This window comes from Hylobates moloch, unplaced genomic scaffold (assembly GCF_009828535.3).
Source record: "Hylobates moloch isolate HMO894 unplaced genomic scaffold, HMol_V3 SCAFFOLD_8, whole genome shotgun sequence".
Lineage (NCBI taxonomy): Eukaryota > Metazoa > Chordata > Mammalia > Primates > Hylobatidae > Hylobates > Hylobates moloch.
Window position 1 is genome coordinate 71,984,519 of NW_026652283.1, and position 16,879 is coordinate 72,001,397.

The 16,879-nt window shown below is 39.5% G+C and overlaps 1 pseudogene; it reads left to right on the forward strand.

Annotated features, from left to right (window-relative positions):
* The first annotated feature begins 6,098 nt into the window (after positions 1–6,098).
* Positions 6,099–6,484, forward strand: LOC116473325 (large ribosomal subunit protein eL31-like; annotated as a pseudogene).
* The last annotated feature ends 10,395 nt before the right edge of the window (positions 6,485–16,879 follow it).

The following is a 16,879-nucleotide window of genomic DNA, read 5'->3' on the forward strand; positions in this document are numbered from 1 at the left end:
ATTGCACTGTGGTCTGAGAGACTGTTTGTTATGATTTCTGTTCTTTTGCATTTGCTGAGGAGTGTTTTACTTCCAATTATGTATTCGATTTTAGAATACGCACTACGTGATGCTAAGAAGAATGTATATTCAGTTGATTTGGGGTGGAGAGTTCTGTAGATGTCTATTAGGTCCACTCGGTCTAGAGTTGAGTTCAAGTCCTGAATATCTTGTTAATTTTCTGTCTCATTGATCTGTCTAATATTGACAGTGGGGTGTTAAAGTCTCCCACTATTATTGTGTGGGAGTCTACGTCTCTTTGTATGTCTCTAAGAACTTGTTTTATGAATCTGGGTGCTCCTGTATTGGATGCATATATATTTAGTATAGTTAGCTCTTCATGTTGCATTGATCCCTTTACCTTTATATAATGCCCTTCTTTGTCTTTTTTGATCTTTGTTGGTTTAAAGTCTGTTTTATCAGAGACTAGAATTGCAACCCCAGTTTTGTTTGTTTGTTTTTGTTTTGTTTTTTGCTTTCCATTTGCTTGGTAAATATTCCTCCATCCCTTTATTTTGAGCCCATGTGTGTCTTTGCATGTGAGATGGGTCTCCCGAATACAGCACAACGATGGGTCTTGACTCTGTATCCAATTTGCCAGCCTGTGTCTTTTAATTGGGGCATTTAGCCCATTTACATTTAAGGTTAATATTGCTATGTGTGAATTTGATCCTGTCATCATGCTGCTAGCTGGTTATTTTGCACATTTGTTGATGCAGTTTCTTCATAGTGTCATTGGTCTTTATATTTTGGTGTGTTTTTGCAGTGGCTGGTACCAGCTTTTCCTTTCCATATTTAGTGCTTCCTTCAGGAGCTGTTGGAAGGCAGGCCTGGTGGTGGCAAAATTCCTCTGCATTTGCTTGTCTGGAAAGGATTTTATTTCTCCTTCATTTATGAAGTTTTGTTTGGCTGGATATGAAATTCTGGGTTGAAAGTTTTTTCTTTAACAATGTTGAATGTTGGCCCCCACTGTCTTCTAGCTTGTACGGTTTCTGAAGAGATCCGCTGTTAGTCTGAGGGGCTTCCCTTTATAAGTAACCTGACCTTTCTCTCTGGCTGCCCTTAAAATTTTTTCCTTCATTTTGACCTTGGAGAATCTGAAGATTATGTGTCTTGGGGTTGCTCTTCTTGAGGAGTACCTTAGTGGTATTCTCTGTATGTCCTGAAGTTTAATGTTGGCCTGTCTTGCTAGGTTGGGGAAATTCTCTGGAATAATATCCTACAGTATGTTTTCCAACTTGGTTCCATTTACCCTGTCAGTTTCAGGTACACCAATCAATCATAGGTTTTGGTCTGTTCACATAGTCCCATATTTCTTGGAGGCTTTGTTCATTTCTTTTCATTCTTTTTTCTCAAATATTTTCTTCACACCTTATTTCAGTAAGTTGATCTTCAATCTCTGATATCCTTTCTTCCACTTGATCAATTTGGCTACTGATACTTGTGTATGCTTCACGAAGTTCTCGTGTTGTGTTTTTCAGCTCCATCAGGTCATTTATGTTCCTCTCTAAACTGGTTATTCTAGTTAGCAGTTCCTGTAACCTTTTATCAAGGTTCTTAGCTTCCCTGCACTAGGTTAGAAAATGCTCCTTTAGCTCAGAGGAGTTTGTTATTACCCACCTTCTGAAGCCTACTTCTGTCAATTCGTCAATCTCATTCTCCATCCAGTTTTGTGCCCTTGCTAGAGAGGAGTTGTGATCATTTGGAGGAGAACAGGCATTCTGGTTTTTGGAGTTTTCAGTGTTTTTGCATTGGTTTTTCCTCATCTTCATGGATTTATCTACCTTTGATTCTTGAGGCTGATGACCTTTGGATGGGGTTTTTTTGTGGGGCTCCTTTATGTTGATGTTGATGTTGTTGCTTTCCGTTTGTTAGTTTATCTTCTAATAGGACCCTCTTCTGCAGTTTGCTGGAGGTCCACTCCAGACCCTGTTCACCAGGGTATCACCAGTGGAGACTGCAGAATAGCAAAGATTGATGCCTGCTCCTTCCTCTGGAAGCTTCATCCCAGAGGGTCACCAGCCTCATGCCAGCCAGAGTTCTCCTGTATGAGGTGTCTGTCGACCCCTGTTGGGAAGTTTCTCCCAGTCAGGAGACTCGGGGGTCAGGGACCCACTTGAGGAGGTAGTCTGTCCCTTAGCAGAGCTGGTGCGCTATGCTGGGAGAATCCTGCTAGTCAGGATCAGCTGCTCTCTTCAGAGCCAGCAGGCAGGAACAATTAAATCCGCAGAAGCTGTGCCCACAGCTGCCCCTTCCCTCAGGTGCTCTGTCCAGAGAGATGGTGGTTTTGTCTGTAAGCCCCTGACTGAGGCTGTTACCTTTCCTTCAGAGATGCCCTGCCCAGTGAGGAGGAATCTAGAGAAGCAGTCTGGCCACAGCTGCTTTGCCACGCCCTGCCCAGACCTCCCAGCCTTCTAACCACTGTCGGAAAAATCACCTACTAAAGTCTCCGTAATGGCGGATGCCCCTCCCATGACCAAGCTCAATTGTCCCAAGTCAACTTCAGACTGCTGTGCTGGCAGCGAGAATTTCAAGCCAATGGTTCTTAGCTTGCTGGGATCTGTGGGAGTGGGACCTGCTGAGCGAGACCACTTGGCTCCCTGGCTTCAGCCCCCTTTCCAGGGGAGTGAATGGTTCTGTTTCACTGGGGTTCCAGGCACCACTGGGGTACGAAAAAAACTCCTGCAGCTAGCTCCCTGTCTGCCCAAACAGCTGCCCAGTTTTGTGCTTGAAACCCAGGGCCGGGGTGGTGTAGGCACACGAGGGAATCTCCTGATGTGCAGATTGCAAAAACCGTGGGAAAAGCGTAGTAACCCAGCTGGGTAGCACAGTACCTGGAAACCAAACACTGTACTTCTACATAATCCAAGGGTCAAAGAAGAAGTCTCAGGGAAAATAAAATAAAATACACTAAACAGAATAAAAATGAAATATATAATATATAAAAATTTGTGGGACACAATTAAAAGAGTATTGGAATGGAAACTTATAGCACTAATTGCATAGAGAAAAATCTCAAATCAGTAATCTAAGCTCCCACCTCAAGAATCTAAAAAAAGAAGAGCAAAATAAACCCAAGCAAGCAGAAGGAAGGCAAGAATAAAGATAAGCACACAAAAGTGAAATTGACAACAGAAAAACAATAGAGAAAATAAATAAGAAATAGAGAAAATTGATCTTCATTGAAAAGATAAAATTGACAAACCTCAAGCAAGACTGACAGAGAGAGTGAAGATACAAGTTACCAATAAACCTGCAGATATCAAAAGGAGAATAAGGGAATACTATAATTTTATTTATTTATTTTTATTATATATATTTTTATTATTATTTTTTTAAACAGAGTATCCCTCTGTCACCCAGGCCAGAGTGCAGTGGCGTGATCTTGGCTCACTACAACCTCCGCCTCCCAGGTTCAAGCGATTCTCCTGCCTCAGCCTCTCAAGTAGCTGGAACTACAGGCACACCCCACCATACCAGGCTAATCTTGGTATTTTCAGTAGAGGCAGGGTTTCACCATGTTAGTCAGGCTGGTCTCAAACCCCTGACCTCAGGTGATCTGCCTGCCTCAGCCTCTGAAAGTGCTAGGATTACAGGAGTGAACCACTGCTCCTGGCCCATATTTATTTTTTAAAAAATAGAGATGGGAATCTCACTATGTTGCCAAAGCTGGTGTCAAACTCCTGGCCTCAAGCAGTTTTCCCATCTTGGCCTCTCAAAGTGCTAGGATTACAGGCATGAGCCACTGTGCCTGGCCTATAATTTTAAATGCATAAATTTGCCAACTTAGATGAAAATAATTCCTCAAAAAGCACAAACTGCCACAGTTCATCCAAAATGAAATAGATTGTTGTGTAGCTCTATAATTATAAAGGAAATTGAATTCATAATTTTGAAACTCCCCAAAAAGAAATCTCCAGTTCTAGATGGTTTTACTGGTGAATTCTGCCAAACAGTTGAAGAAGAATTAGCCAATTCTATACAATGTTTTTCAGAATATAGAATAGGAAGGAACACAATCCAATTCATTTTACAAAGTTAGTTTACCCTGATACCAAAGCCAGACAAAGACTACACATTCTTTCTAAGTGCCCATGACACATATACCAAGATAGACATATCATATCTTGGGCTAAAGACAAATACAGGTTTAATACACACACAGACACACACACACACACACACACACACACACACACAAAAGAAAACTACAGACTAATATTTTTCATGACTATGGATGCAAAAATACTAAACAAAATATGAGCAAATAGAATTTAGTAACATATAAAAAGAATTATACACCATGACCAAGTGGGGTTTATTCCTGGAATGCAAGACTGGTTCAATATTTCAAAATCAATCAATGTAATCCACCATGTTAACATGCTAAAGAAGAAAAATCACATCAAAAATCATGTCAAACCATAAAAAATCATGTCAATCAATATAAAAAAATCAACAAAATTACACCAATTCCTGACGAAATGTCTAAAAAAAAATTTAAAAAAGAAACAAGCAAAAAGGAGAGGGCACAGAGGGAAACTTCCTCAACTTGATAAAGAGCATCTACACAGATTTTGGCTAACACCATACTCAACAGTGAAAGACTGCATGCTTTCCCCCTAAAATCAAAACGAAGTAAAGATGTCTGCTAGTACCACTCTTATTCAACATAATGCTGGAAGTTCTAGCCAGTTCACTAAGATAAGAGAAGAAAATAAAAGGCATATGGGTAGGAAAGAAAGAAATAAAATGCCCCTGCTTATACATGATGTGATTGTCTACCTAGAAAATGCCAAGAATACATTAAAAACTCCTGGAACTAACAAGTGAGTCTTCAGCAAGGTTGCAACATACAAGATAAACATACAAGATAAAAAATCAATTGTATTTCTACATATTGGCAATGAACATGTGGACTCTGAAATTTAAAACAGTATCATTTACAATTACAATACTAAGAAGAAAAAAGAAATAGGTATAAATCTAACAAAACATGTATAGGTTTTGTATGACAAAAACTACACAACACTGATGAAGGAAAGTTTGTAAAAATCTAAATAAATGGAGAGACATATCATGTTTATGGATTGGAAAACTTAATATAGTAAAGAAGTCAATTCTGCCCAAACTAATATACACCCTTAACACAATTCTTGTCAAAATCCTAGCGTGATTTTTTATAGATATAGACAATATTATTTTTAAATGTATATGGAAAGACAAAGGAACTAGAATAGCTTAAAAATCTCGAAAAAAGAATATTGGGAGGAATCAGTCTAACCAATTTTAAAACTTACAATGTAGTTACAATAATCAAGATTGTATGGTATTGGCAGAGTGATAGACACAGAATAATGGGACAGAATAGAGAACCGGAAATAGGCCCACACAAATAGGCCCAACTGATCATTGACAAAGGTGCAAAACCAATTCAATGAGGAAAGATGGCCTTTTCAACAAATGATTGTTGGAGCAATTGGTCATCTACAGGAAAAAAAATAAACTTCAACTTAAGTATCATACCTCATAAAAAATAAACTCTAAATGGATCCTGGGTTTATTTACTGACTTATTTATGTACATTTTTGAGATAAGGTCTCACTCTGTTGCCCACGCTGGAGTGCAGTGGTGCAATCGTAGCTCACTGCAGCCTTGACCTCCTGTACTCAAGCAACCCTCCCACCTCAGCCTTCCAAGTAGCTGGGACTTCCCAGGTAACTTTTTTTTTTTTTTTTTTTTTTTGTAGAGGTCGAGTCTCACTATGCTGCCCAGGCTGGTCTCAAACTCCTGGATTCAAGCAATCCTCCTGCCTTGGCCTCCCAAAGTGCCGGGATTACAGGTGTGAGCCACTGTGCCTGGGTGATCCTGGGTTTAAATGCAGAAAGTAAAACTATAAAACTTAAAAAAACAAAACAAAACTGAAGAACATATTCTTTGGGATGTAGGACTAGCCAAAGAATTCTTAGACTTGACACCCAAAGCATGATCTATTAAAAGACATAGATTCTCGGCTTTCCTTCTCCCACAATCCCTCGCGCTCTTGTTTCCAACTTGGACCCAGCAGAATGGCTCCCACAAAGAAGGGTGGCGAGAAGAAAAAGGGCCGTTCTGCCATCAACAAGGTGGTGACCCGAGAATACACCATCTACATTCACAAGCGCATCCATGGAGTGGACTTCAAGAAGCGTGCCCCTCGGGCACTCAAAGAGATTGGGAAATTTGCCATGAGGGAGATGGGAACTCCAGATGCGCGCATTGATATCAGGCTCAACAAAGCTGTCTGGGCCAAAGGAATAAGAATGTCCCATACCGAATCCATGTGCGGCTGTCCAGAAAACGTAATGAGGATGAAGATTCACCAAATAAGCTCTATACTTTGGTTACCTATGTACCTGTTGCCCCTTTCAAAAATCTACAGACAGTCAATGTGGATGAGAACTAATCGCTGATCGTCAAATACATCAAATAAAGTTATAAAATTGCCTTAAAAAAAAAAAGTCATAGGTTCTCGTTGGGTATGCAGAAATCATAGATTGAAGTGTTTAATTATTTGGCTAACAGCAGTTACAGAAATGTATGTTACAATGTGTTTGACAAGTCTTAAGTAATCTTGTTGAGATAACAATTTGTATAATTTAAATTATCAGTCGAAATTGTGGTTTTCAGCAAAAATAGAAAAATTAAGGAACATTTCATTCCAGTGGGCACAGGAATACAGTAAACAGAGAGACTAGTGTGGTAGGGAAAATATATACTTTTTTTTATTATTCAAGACTAAGAATATTACAAAATAGAAGAGATTACAATGTACAAGATTGCAAACAGAAGGAAGATGTGATCAATCAAAAACTAATTTTGTGAAAAGACCAATAAAAAAGACTTCTGACAAGTCTAATTAAGATAAACAGAGATATAAAGATGTCTCTTTTATTCAACCATTTAACATTATTTTTGTCTAATGTCTAAGAAGTAACATTGGGATAACCACAAATATTGGTCATGTTGTTATAGAAAATTGGGTAATAGGGAATTGAGTTTATTTCCCTAAAGAAAGGAATGCTAATGAAAAGCAAGCTAATTTTCCTGAAGATCTTAGAAAAAGTTCAGGAATTTGGAGGAATCCTGTACAACAAAATATATGGTTAAACAATGATTCTAAAAATGAGAGGATAATTGTAAACTCTGTATAAGGAGAAGCTAGACTCTTAGGGCCTCTCTCCTACCCAGGGTGACTATTTGCAGGTGACTAATTTTTCCCTGTCATAGTTTAATTCTCAGGAGAAATTGACCCAGCCAGCAGCTGCAGGTGAATTCAGATGAGTTGAGTGAGTAGGAGGTGAGGCATTATGGCCTCCACTATATCACCTGCAAACCCTTTCTCAGGATGCCCTGGCAAACATGCGGCAGCCATGCAAGGAAGAAACCAAGAAACAGGAAGACATAAGATTCAGGAAACAGGATTTCATATAAAAGATAGAGAAGTCCTAGGACAACAGCTGTGCAAGAGGTCCAGAGATCAAATGACCGAAAACAGTGTCAAAAAAGGAGGGACATCTTGCTAATGGAGAAAAAAAAAAAAAAAGGAAGGAAGGAAGAGAAACTGAAAAGCTACATGGTGCATTTGACCACATGAAAAATAGTATTAAGCTGCTTTAGAGCATTTTTTAAAATCTTTGGAAAAGCTAATAAACACATAGACAACGAAAAAATATACGAAAATGAGGCATTTATTATCTCTAGAGGAAAAAAAGATTGTTCAAGAAGGGAAATATAAGGAGACAACACTATTTGTCTCAGTAACAAACAGTAATCATAAATTGTGATAAAGCTATGTTGGAGTACATGGTAGGAAAAGTGGGAAGTGAGTAAGCATGGTATAATAAGAATAGTCCTTGTATTCTATAGTAGGAAATCAAATAGATAATGTCTAATATTGAAAAATCAAGAAATAGCAGCATATTGTATTGTTTGGAAATATGGAGGTAAGTTAGCAGAAGACATAGTTGAAAGAATTGAACATGGTTGCCTCTGAGAAGTAGAGCTGAGATGTGAGGGAAGGGGCAATAAACAGCTATTTCTTGTTATATGCCTTCTATCCTATTATACCATGTAAACTAAGTGTGTGTGTTGCTATAATAAAAAACAAAACTTTATTTTAAAATGAAAGAAAATATTGTCTTCATACATATACTTAAAGATACTCAAGTACAGAAAAATCATACAGACCACATTTACTGACCATCCTGCAATAAAATAGAAAACAAAAAAGGTAGTGCTCATTTCTCTTGAACAAAACAAACACAACAAAACACCCTTCCAAATAAACTTTGAGTTAAGAAGAAAATAAAACTAAAGTTATAGACTGTTTAGAAACAACAATGGCAGGGATACATACACCTCAAAATCTAATGGGTGTGGCCAAAATGGCAGAAGAGGAAAAGGTATAGCCTTTTGTGAATCTCTTTCAAAACAAGAAGCTTAGAAAGTAATGAATAATACAGTAAATATAAATGAAATCTAAGAAAGAAATAATACATTAGAAAACAAGCAAAAGGCAAAGTACTTGAGCCAGACAAAAGCTGAGACAAGACTAATAAAGCAAACCTTTGGTAAGTCTGATTAGGATGAACAAGATGGTTGACTCTCCAAATGATTAAGCTAAGTAAATTATGGTCATCTCAGTCCCCTTTCTCGTGATGGTTTTAAGAATGAGCATGTGACCCAGTCCTGACCAATATGATATGATGGGAAGATGGTTGCAGAACTTCTGAGAAAATGTTCCTCATTGTCAAAAACAGACACAAGGCCAGGCACAGTGGCTCACGCCTATAATCCCAGCACTTTGGGAGGCCGAGGCGGGTGGATCACCTGAGGTCAGGAGTTTGAGACCAGCCTGGTTGGTCTCTACTAAAAAATACAAAAATTATCTGGGTGTGGTGGCACATGCCTTAATCCCAGCTACTCAGGAAGCTGAGGCAGGAAAATTGCTTGAACCCAGAAGGCAGAGATTGCAGTGAATGGAAATCGCGCCACTGCAACGCTGTCTCAAAAAAAAAAAAAAAAGGCTACACATTAAAGAGACAGTTAGTCCCTTTCTTTCTATAGCGGTCTGGGTATGATGCTGCTTAGAACCACTATAATCATCTTGCTGCTAGCTCAAGGGCAGTGCTCACAGAATTGTAGAAAAGTGGACCAAGAGTTCTGATGTGCTAGAAACTCTGTCTCTGGACTTTTTGTTATGTGAGATAATACATTTCCTTAATGTTTAAGCCAATTTGAATCACGATTTCCTGTTATTTCCAACTGAAGTCATCCTAACTGATAAAAGAAAGAAAACCCAAAACCTAGGAATGAGAGGAGGGACGTAAACACAAACACACAACTTATTACCAAAAAACAGGGAAAAAGTGCGATGTACCACTGCATACCAATAAAATGGATGATTCCTAGGAAATCAAAAATTTTCAAAATTGACTCCCGAGAGAGAAAAAATCCTAACCAGACCAAAAATGACAGAAAAAAAAAGTTTGTCAAAGATCTATCACAAAAAATGTACCAAGCTCACACGATATTATAGGAAAAGTCTATAAGTCTGAATGAATGGAGAGTTGTAACTTGGGAAGCCTCAATATGACACAGATGTCAAACCTTACCCAAATAATCTATAAATGCAATGCAATTCTACCAATATCATAATAGTGTTATGGAATTCTTAAGTACATCTGGAAGAGAAGCAGCACAGTAGTAGCCAAGAAAACCTTGAAACAAAAGAATGAGAGAAAACTTGACCTTCTGGTGGAGCCAAGATGGCCGAATAGGAACAGCTCCGGTCTACAGCTCCCAGCATGAGTGACACAGAAGACGGGTGATTTCCGCATTTCCATCTGAGGTATCGGGTTCATCTCACTAGGGAGTGCCAAACAGTGGGTGCAGGACAGTCGGTGCAGCGCACTATGCACGAGCCGAAGCAGGGCAAGGCATTGCCTCACTCAGGAAGCACAAGGGGTCAGGGAGTTCCCTTTCCTAGTCAAAGAAAGGGGTAACAGATGGCACCTGGAAAATCGGGTCAGTCCCACCCTGATACTGCACTTTTCCAACGGGCTTGGAAAACAGCACACCAGAGATTGTGTCCTGCACCTGGCTCAGAGGGTCCTATGCCCACGGAGTCTTGCTGATTGCTAGCACAGCAGTCTGAGATCAAACTGCAAGGCGGCAGCGAGGCTGGGGGAGGGGCACCCGCCATTGCCCAGGCTTGCTTAGGTAAACAAAGCAGCCAGGAAGCTCGAACTGGGTGGAGCCCACCACAGCTCAAGGAGGACTGCCTGCCTCTGTAGGCTCCACCTCTGGGGGCAGGGCATAGACAAACAGAAAGTCAGCAGTAACCTCTGCAGACTTAAATGTCCCTGTCTGACAGCTTTGAAGAGAGTAGTGGTTCTCCCAGCAGGCAGCTGGAGATCTGAGAACGGACAGACTGCCTCCTAAAGTGAGTCCCTCACCCCTGAGCAGCCTAACTGGGAGGCACCCTACAGTAGGGACAGACTGACACCTCACTCGGCCAGGTACTCCTCTGAGACAAAACTTCCAGAGGAACTATCAGACAGCTGAATTTGTGGTCTCACGAAAATCCACTGTTCTGCAGCCACCGCTGCTGACACCCAGGCAAACAGGGTCTGGAGTGGACCTCTAGCAAACTCCAACAGACCTGCAGCTAAGAGTCCTGTCTGGTAGAAGGAAAACTAACAAACAGAAAGGACACCCACACCAAAAACCCATCTGTACATCACCATCATCAAAGACCAAAAGTAGATAAAACCACAAAGATGGGGAAAAAACAGAGCAGAAAATCTGGAAACTCTAAAAAGCAGAACACCTCTCCTCCTCCAAAGGAATGCAGTTCCTCACCAGCAACGGAACAAAGCTGGATGGAGAATGACTTTGACGAGTTGAGAGAAGAAGGCTTCAGACGATCAAACTACTCCAAGCTACGGGAGGAAATTCAAAACAATAGCAAAGAAGTTAAAAACTTTGAAAAAAAATTAGACAAATGGATAACTAGAATAACCAATGCAGAGAAGGGCTTAAAGGAGCTGATGGAGCTGAAAGCCAAGTTTCGAGAACTACGCAAAGATTGCAGAAGCCTCTGTAGCCGATGCGATCAAGTGGAAGAAAGGGTATCAGTGATGGAAGATGAAATGAATGAAATGAAGTGAGAAGGGAAGTTTAGAGAAAAAAGAATAAAAAGAAATGAACAAAGCCTCTAAGAAATTTGGGACTATGTGAAAAGACCAAACCTATGTCTGATTGGTGTACCTGAAAATGACGGGGAGAATAGAACCAAGTTGGAAAACACTCTGCAAGATATTATCCAGGAGAACTTCCCCAATCTAGCAAGGCAGGCCAACATTCAGATTCAGGAAATACAGAGAACGCCACAAAGATACTCCTCGACAACAGCAACTCCAAGACACATAATTGTCAGATTCACCAAAGTTGAAATGAAGGAAAAAATATTAAGGGTGGCCAGAGAGAAAGATCGGGTTACCCACAAAGGGAAGCCCATCAGACTAACAGCTGATTTCTCGGCAGAAACTCTACAAGCCAGAAGAGAGTGGGGGCCGATATTCAACATTCTTAAAGAAAAGGATTTTCAACCCCGAATTTCATATCCAGCCAAACTAAGCTTCATAAGTGAAGGAGAAATAAAATACTTTACAGACAAGTAAATGCTGAGTGATTTTGTCACCACCAGGCCTGCCCTAAAAGAGCTCCTGAAGGAAGCACTAAACATGGAAAGGAACAACCGGTACCAGCCACTGCAAAAACATGCCAAATTGTAAAGACCATCGGGGGTAGGAAGAAACGACATCAACTAATGAGCAAAATAACCAACTAACATCATAATGACAGGATCAAATTCACACATAACAATATTAACTATAAATGTAAATGGGCTAAATGTTCCAATTAAAAGACACAGACTGGCAAACTGGATAAGGAGTCAAGACCCATCAGTGTGCTGTATTCAGGAAACCCATCTCACATGCAGAGACACACATAGACTCAAAATAAAGGGATGGAGGAAGATCTATCAAGCAAATGGGAAACAAAAAAAGGCAGGGGTTGCAATCCTAGTCTCTGATAAAATAGACTTTAAACCAACAAAGATCAAAAGAGACAATTAAGGCCATTACATAATGGTAAAGGGATCAATTCAACAAGAAGAGCTAACTATCCTAAATATATATGCACCCAACACAGGAGCACCCAGATTCATAAAGCAAGTCCTGAGTGACCTACAAAGGGACTTAAACTCCCACACAATAATAATGGGAGATTTTAACACCCCACTGTCAGCATTAGACAGATCAACGAGACAGAAAGTTAACAAGGATATCCAGGAATTGAACTCAGCTCTACATAAAGTGGACCTAATAGACATCTACAGAACTCTCCACCCCAAATCAACAGAATATACATTTTTTTCAGCACCACACCACACCTATTCCAAAATTGACCACATAGTTGGAAGTAAAGCTCTCCTCAGCAAATGTAAAAGAACAGAAATTATAACAAACTGTCTCTCAGACCACAGTGCAATCAAACTAGAACTCAGGATTAAGAAACTCACTCAAAACCACTCAACTACATGGAAACTGAACAACCTGCTCCTGAATGACTACTGGGTACATAATGAAATGAAAGCGGAAATAAAGACATTCTTTGAAACCAACGAGAACAAAGACACAACATACCAGAATCTCTGGGACACATTCAAAGCAGTGTATAGAGGGAAATTTATAGCACTAAATGCCCACAAGAGAAAGCAGGAAAGATCCAAAATTGACACCCTAACATCACAATTAAAAGAACTAGAAAAGCAAGAGCAAACACATTCAAAAGCTAGCAGAAGGCTAGAAATAACTAAAATCAGAGCAGAACTGAAGGAAATACAGACACAAAAAACCCTTCAAAAAATTAATGAATCCAGGAGCTGGTTTTTTGAAATGATCAACAAAATTGATAGACCACTAGTAAGACTAATAAAGAAGAAAAGAGAGAAGAATCAAATAGATGCAACAAAAAACGAAAAAGGGGATATCACCACCGATCCCACAGAAATACAATCTACCATCAGAGAATACTACAAACACCTCTGTGCAAATAAACTAGAAAATCTAGAAGAAATGGATAAATTCCTCGACAAATACACCCTCCCAAGACTAAACCAGGAAGGAGTTGAATCTCTGAATAGACCAATAACAGGCTCTGAAATTGTGGCAATAATCAATAGCTTACCAACCAAAAAGAGTCCAGGACCAGATGGATTCACAGCCGAATTCTACCAGAGGTACAAGGAGCAACTGGTACCATTCCTTCTGAAACTATTCCAATCAATAGAAAAAGAGGGAATCCTCCCTAACACATTTTATGAGGCCAGCATCGTCCTGATACCAAAGCCTGGCAGAGACATAACCAAAAAAGAGAATTTCAGACCAATATCCTTGATGAACATTGATGCAAAAATCCTCAATAAAATACTGGCAAACCGAATCCAGCAGCACATCAAAAAGCTTATCCACCATGGTCAAGTGGGCTTCATCCCTGGGATGCAAGGCTGGTTCAACATACGCAAATCAATAAATGTAATCCAGCATATAAACAGAACCAAAGACAAAAACCACATGATTATCTCAACAGATGCAGAAAAGGCCTTTGACAAAATTCAACAACCCTTCATGCTAAAAACTCTCAATAAATTAGGCATCGATGGGACGTATCTCCAAATAACAAGAGCTATCTACGACAAACCCACAGCCAATATCATACTGAATGGGCAAAAACTGGAAGCATTCCCTTTGAAAACTGGCACAAGACAGGGATGCCCTCTCTCACCACTCCTATTCAACATAGTGCTGGAAGTTCTGGCCAGGGCAATCAGGCAGGAGAAGGAAATAAAGGGTATTCAATTAGGAAAAGAGGAAGTCAAATTGTCCCTGTTTGCAGATGACATGATTGTATACCTAGAAAAGCCCATTGTCTCAGCCCAAAATCTCCTTAAGCTGGTTAGCAACTTCAGCAAAGTCTCAGGATACAAAATCAATGTACAAAAATCGCAAGCATTCTTGTACACCAATCACAGACAAATAGAGAGCCAATCATGAGTGAACTCCCATTCACAATTGCTTCAAAGAGAATAAAATACCTAGGAATCCAACTTACAAGGGATGTGAAGGACCTCTTCAAGGAGAACTACAAACCACTGCTCAATGAAATAAAAGAGGGTATAAACAAATGGAATAACATTCCATGCTTATGGGTTGGAAGAATCAATATCGTGAAAATGGCCATACTGCCCAAGGTAATTTATAGATTCAATGCCATCCCCATCAAGCTACCAATGACTTTCTTCACAGAATTGGAAAAAATTACTTTAAAGTTCATATGGAACCAAAAAAAGAGCCTGCATCGCCAAGTCAATCCTAAGCCAAAAGAACAAAGCTGGAGGCATCACACTACCTGACTTCAAACTATACTACAAGGCTACAGTAACCAAAATAGCATGGTACTGGTACTACAACAGAGACATAGATCAATGGAACAGAACAGAGCCCTCAGAAACAACGCCACATATCTACAACTATCTGATCTTTGACAAACCTGACAAAAACAAGCAATGGGGAAAGGATTCCCTATTTAATAAATGGTGCTGGGAAAACTGGCCAGCCATATGTAGAAAGCTGAAACTGGATCCCTTCCTTACAGCTTATACAAAAATTAATTCAAGATGGATTAAAGACGTACATGTTAGACCTAAAACCATAAAAACCCTAGAAGAAAACCTAGGCAATACCATTCAGGACATAGGCGTGGGCAAGGACTTCATGTCTAAAACATCAAAAGCAATGGCAACAAAAGCCAAAATTGACAAATGGGATCTAATTAAACTAAAGAGCTTCTGCACAGCAAAAGAAACTACCAACAGAGTGAACAGGCAACCTACAGAATGGGAGAAAATTTTCGCAACCTACTCATCTGACAAAGGGCTAATATCCAGAATCTAAAATGAACTCAAACAAATTTACAAGAAAAAAGCAAACAACCCCATCAAAAAGTGGGTGAAGGACATGAACAGACACTTCTCAAAAGAAGACATTTATGCAGCCAAAAAACACGTGAAAAAATGCTCATCATCACTGGCCATCAGAGAAATGCAAATCAAAACCACAATGAGATACCATCTCACACCAGTTAGAATGGCCATCATTAAAAAGTCAGGAAACAACAGGTGCTGGAGAGGATGTGGAGAAATAGGAACACTTTTACACTGTTGGTGGGACTGTGAACTAGTTCAACCATTGTGGAAGTCAGTGTAGCGATTCCTCAGGGATCTAGAACTAGAAATACCATTTGACCCAGCCATCCCATTACTGGGTATATACCCAAAGGACTATAAATCATGCTGCTATAAAGACACATGCACACGTATGTTTGTTGCGGCACTATTCACAATAGCAAAGAGTTGGAACCAACCCAAATGTCCAACAACGATAGACTGGATTAAGAAAATGTGGCACATATACACCATGGAATACTATGCAGCCATAAAAATGATGAGCTCATGTCCTTTGTAGGGACATGGATGAAACTGGAAAACATCATTCTCAGTAAACTATCACAAGGACAAAAAACCAAACACCGCATGTTCTCACTCATAGGTGGGAATTGAACAATGGGAACTCATGGACACAGGAAGGGGAACATCACACTCCGGGGACTGTTGTGGGGTGGGGGGAGGGGGGAGGGACAGCATTAGGAGATATACCTAATGCTAAATGATGAGTTAATGGGTGCAGCAAACCAACATGGCACATGGATACATATGTAACAGACCTGCACATTGTGCACATGTACCCTAAAACCTAAAGTATAATAATAAAATAAAATAATAAATTAAAAAAAGAAAACTTGACCTTCTATAAATCAAAGTACACTATAAAGTTGCAATAACTAAAAATGTGGTATTGATGCAGAAATAGACAAATAGAACAATGTAATAGAAGAGAGGCTAAAAATAGACCTATGAGTGGGAATTTAAGTGATAAATTAGGATTTCAAATTATTAAACTGTTCAACAAATGGTATTGGAACAACTGACTTTCATGTGGAAAAATTATATTAGGTTCTCACCTTACACCAAGTCCCAAAATAAGTTCCAAATATAGTAAAGATCTATTTAAAGCATTTAAGAGTTTTAAATAAATATAATATTATTTCATTCATTAACTCATTCAATAAATAGTGATTGCATTATTCTAGTCTCTGGAATACACCAGTGAATAATACAAACACCCTGCCCAGAGTGAGCTTACATTTTAGAACTTGTAAGTAAATATTTAAGCAAAAAAATGCATGATTCCATATAGTGATAGATATCATGAAGGAAATAAGAGCAGAGGAATAGCTGTAGGGGAAGTGCAGTCAGGGATGTCCTTGCTGAAGAGGATATTTGAAAGAACTCATCGAACTCTACCGAGCATGCTCAAACAAAGCGCTTATTTAAAAGTATAGCAAGAGAAAGAAAGTCTAGGCAATTACTGGGAGTCCAAGAGATTCCATGTGCAAGCTCCCTAGCATCCTTATAGTTACTGTACCTTATTTGCACTTTTTGTCTGGATTAAACCACCGAGATCCATGCAAGGAATCTTGGCTATGGGAGAGCTCAGAGCAGAAGTTCCTAGAGAGATTTTTATGCCGCCTCTGGCTACGTAATCAAGCCAACTATCTAAATGGCTTATTGAAAAACTATCAGTAAAGAAACTGACCCTGGGGATCAGGA